Here is a 5108-nt window from a genome sequence, read left to right as displayed (position 1 = left end):
TAGCCTTGTTATTTCTAACTGTTGATTTCTTTTACATTTTTCTTCGGAAAGATTATGTTCTCTAAAAAATTCTGTTATTAATTAATTTGAAATATTTATAACTTTTATAATAGCTAAAGTCTCTACTTCTTTTTCTCTTATTTTAAAAAGTGAATACAACATGTTTATAACATATCAAGTAGTCGGAAATTTTTTTTTATTTTAAAACTTTATTTTAAAACTTATTTTAAAAATTTTATTTTATATAAAATATGTATAAGCAGTTCCAAAGAAAATTTATGAAATTAAAGAGAGACTCTCTTTCTTTCTTCATTTTGGGCTCAATTGTTGGTTATATTTAAGCATAGATAGTTTTGTTTTTACTATTATTGAAATTTAAATCATCATATGTCACATGTGTGTCAGAAAAAATTTATCTCGAATAATTTTTCTTTAGAGTTGAAATATGTAATTAAAAGAGTTAAAATATATATAAAAGTTAAAATTAAAAAATATATATATAATGTTCATAAACGATATCATATCTAATTTAGCATACATTACATTCTCAAGAAAAAAAAACTCTAAAATGTTTAAAATTTAATTTTCTATCCTTCTATTATATTTTGTTATACATGTTACGTTTTTCAATAAAATACATTTTTAATTAGATAAATATATTTTAATAAACAAAATTATTGGTTTTGGATAAAAAAAATTTCAATGTTATTTTAATGAAATTTTTCCACTCTCAGAAAGTGACTGTATCGGTATTCGTTTCAGTTGAAAGGAATACTTAGAATTTTTCGAATCGATCACTAGAGAGATTCACAATAGTTATTGTATAGATAAAGTTTTTCTTGCATGCAAAGAAAATAGGTGTAGGTCCAACATTTTCATTTTATGCCACATTGTATTAGGGAAGCTTTAGAAACTATTTTCTTATGAGAACCAAATAATTGGCTGTGAAATATATTCTAAGTTTATTCAGGAAAATATGGCTTCCATATTGGCTTCCATTTCTTCACATTTGAATCCTTAGATTTTTCCGATTTTTTTTGCTTTAAAAAAATTACTTTAGAAACAACTGTTATACCGAACAGCCCAAAACAGCCCGAACAGCCCAAAAAAATGAATCGATCAGAGTTGTAAGAAAAGTTAGGTGTAAGAAAAGATGTTATAAATAACATCTTGAAAAAGACCTTAGATAAAGTATTTTCGGAAACGATTGATTTTTTGTTCTTTTTAATTCTGACAGTGCACACTTTGAAAATGTATGTTGAAAAATATATATTATTACGATTGATAATATTTAGAATGTTTTATAAACATTCATTAAATGATAAAAATATTTCCGATTGTTTTTAATTTATGTTTAAATAAAACTGCTAAATGTTCTCTGTTAAAAAATTCCAATTTTACTTTTCTTGTTGCCTACGTACGTTGAAAAATTACTTTAGTAGATTAGTTTTAGCCGCTTCTCAAGATACTCTGTAGATAATACATAACGCATATTTCATTATTAATTAAGATCTTAATTAAAATCTTCTTTATTGATTTATACGCAGTAGATAATACAAAAGAAAGAAATAATTGTACAATGTATTTGTGATGAGAAGAACTTCAAGCACAAAGAAAAAATAAATAGATGCTTATATATTGTTGAAATTAAAAAAGAAAAATAAAAAAGAGCGGTGGTAAAATTAGGAATATCAAAGCGGGCAGTTGAAAAACTTGCACAAAAAAGAAGAGATTAGTAACAGAGCCGACTGTATGCATCGGCGCAACAAGTGCATGCAGGATGCATTTCAGTCGCTCGGAGCCGGCCGGTGAGAAGTTGGGGTGGATCGAAGAAAGGGGTGAAGAAGGACGAGAGAAGCGATGGAATTAAATGCACGGCGAGGGAGGGGATACAGCAGGCGGAAAGGGCACGAGATCGGCACGCGCCGAGTGCAACGATTCACGCAAGGAAGAGGGAGAAAGAAAGAAAGAGAGAGAGAGAGAGAGAGAGAGAGAGAGAGAGAGAGAAATGGAAAAGGGTGGAAGGATGAAAAGAAGAAGAGAAATCGATCGAGATGCACCGTAAAGAGGGCGAGAGATGCGCCTCGGGACGACGTGCCTCCCTCTCCGTCCCGTCCTCGATGCGCCCTTTTTATTTCGCGAACGTGTCCGCGGTCGAATTTATGGAGAGAGGTGGAGAGTCGCCCGACTCGAACGACGTGCATTGCCTCGAGTGCCCGGGGTGCATCGTGCAAAGTGCAGTTCGAGCTGCTTACCGGACTGCACCGGACTGCACCGGCCGCAGGGGGGCCCGCTACCCCTTTTCTCCCCCCTGGTGTATGTATACATATCGTGCAACCTGCGTCGACCTCATACGCCGCGAGGTGCAGCGGCCTTGTCATGTAAATGAGAAAAGTGCAGTCGTGCGCGCGCGCAATGTTATGCGGAAATGCAGGCGGCGTACACGTGCTTTTTGGCCATCACACTGACGACCGGTACATACTTTAAGAGTGCCAGATACAATGTCCTGAAGAGTAAATGTCATCTGAGATGAGAGAAGTCATCGACATAGATGGAATTTAATTTATACGTAAAGATATGTCACAAAAAAATGCCATTGTAAATCAAATTTCACTTTTTATCAATTTCATTATTAATCGATTCTGTGCGCAAACAAAAATGGCGCATTATTATTCTCGAAATTTTAATTTAGAAATTTGAAAATATATTTAAAAATTACAATGAAAATGGCACATGTAGCGATTAAAGATCAATGAAAAATTAATTGGAGATAACTTCGAATATCTTATTTTTATTTTTTTATATAAATAATATTTTTTTGTACGACAATTACTCCAAACAAGAAAACTAGATGTACAACTACTGTTTTCATTTATAATGATTCCATCTTACGAGAGTATAATCTATTTTTTTATAAGAATTAGAGAAGAAGGGATGATAAAATTAGTCCAATTCGAAGAAGCGAGGGATAATTGGAAAGCGATAGAAAGTCCGTTCAGGGTTGGCTAATAGTTTCGTTACATGTTTTCAAACTGTCGACCGCTTGTACGCAATTCTGGCTCTGGTCTCTAGTGCGGTGAATGAATATCGCACGCAAGGACAGAATAATGCACATTGCACGTGCTTGCATTGTGCACAGATGCACCGCAAAGTGGAACGTGTTTTCTCGCGGCCGGTGCATGAGGGCGAGTTTTGCGGTCGCGCTTTCGTCTGGCATATGCGGCAAATGATACCCGCGAACGATTCCACGCGTCAAGCTGGAGAATCGTAACGTGCGGTTGTCAACAATAATGTATACGTGTCAACAGGTCGCAAGCGTGTCCGGCGAACAATTTCTGAGGACTCTCTTGAGTGGACACGCGAATATTGTGGCTCCTTAAGACTCAAAGGAAAGGAAACGTGCGTTCGGTATACCGCTGCTTACGTCATAGACGACACAATTAATTGAAAGAAATTTTCAAATAAATCGTATAATTTTTAATAATATATTTTGAATAATATAACTATTACGAAAAGGTATACCTAGCGAAAGATTTTATCCAATTTTATTAAGGACGACATAAAAACAAATCATGAGTTTTCATCAATATCACATCGTAATATAATAGTTTTGTAAATATATTTAACTTTGACATTTTAAAACTAAAAAAAAAACGAAAAAAACAAAAATACGACAACTCGACTTCTCGTGTTTGATATATGAATAAATGTATATCCAAAAAATTAAAATATTCTTGAAATAAACACGATTCTTTGCATCTTTGCCGCGACAAATCATTTCTTATTACGACTTATTATAATTTCAAAACTGTTTAATGCAAGTTATTTATTTACACAAATAAATAATTTTAATTCTTCCAGTCGCTTTCAAATTAAATTCACGCGCAAAGAGATTGAAAACAAACCTGAGACGTGTCTCGCGGCTTACGCACGCTCATGCTACAGGGTTAAACATTTTCCGGTCGGTTCTCACACTCGCGGGGGCTACTTACAGGCGTAAAGGAAAGAATGAGAGAAAGAGAAAGAGAGAAAGAAAGAGAGAGAAAAAGAGTGAGAGAGAGAGCTGACAGCGGGGCAGAGCCAGTTAAAGTGGACGAAATCGGGAGCACGGTGGATCCCATGGAGGGCATTGTCGAGGGCTCGGCTGAGGGTTGAGAAGACAACCCGCGGGCTTAAACTAGTTTCCGCTCGTACCAGTTCGCCGCTCTTCCACCGCAGTCTTCCTCCTCTCTTCTTTTCACCCCCTCTGACCCTCCCTCGGTCCCTCGTTCATCTACCTCCTTCTTTCTTTCTCCACCTCTCCGGTGTGCGCGGACACATCGCTTTACATTTGAAACATATCGGCTTATATGGAAATGAATGTTTAGCCATGCATCGGTTCCTAAACATCAAAAAACGGCGAGCTCGCTCGCCGCTGGAAGCCGCGTCTTTGACCTATTGCAAAAGACAACTCGGAAGTGATACTCGTTTCCCTATCTCCGTCCCTTTCTATAGAGTGTATAATAAACTTGTGCTCTTCCTTCACGCGCCGGGCATCCGCTCGCTCCATCCTTGAATAACGATCTCCCACGGCGCGCTGGTAATAACGATCGCGAAACGATCGTTGTTACGTGCGAAGATCGTTGTGTTATCTGTGCTTTTCATATTGAAATTCGCCCAGTATTACGCACACAATGGCAATGCTAGAATTTAATTTACACTCGTTTATACGTCTATAATCATTATTCGGAAGAATCATTCGAAACGGGTATACGAAGAAGAAGACGCCATCGCGTTCCGAAGTATAATCGAGTTTCAAATTTTCGAAAATATCGGATGTTTTTCTTTCCTAAAGATTTACAAAGATGTCACGTCAAAGCTTAATTTTACAACAATTGTAGTTTTCTCAATTTATTTGATTACCAAAGCATCTTTAAAGTCACAACAGAGTAAAATATATTTTATTAATTTTCTTTAGCTAAAAAAAAAAAAAATGAAAAAAATGGGAGACAAAAATGCATTTTTTAAAATTCGTCAGTGTGTATTTAATAAACATATAAAAAAAAACTGCATTATTTGACGTATTCGACAAAATAATTCATCATTTTTTTTTTTTTTTTTTTGGTTGG

The sequence above is a fragment of the Pogonomyrmex barbatus genome, unplaced genomic scaffold (assembly GCF_055798465.1).
Source record: "Pogonomyrmex barbatus isolate J1 unplaced genomic scaffold, ASM5579846v1 scaffold3, whole genome shotgun sequence".
Classification (NCBI taxonomy): Eukaryota; Metazoa; Arthropoda; class Insecta; order Hymenoptera; family Formicidae; genus Pogonomyrmex; species Pogonomyrmex barbatus.
Note: the sequence above shows the minus strand (reverse complement) of the source record.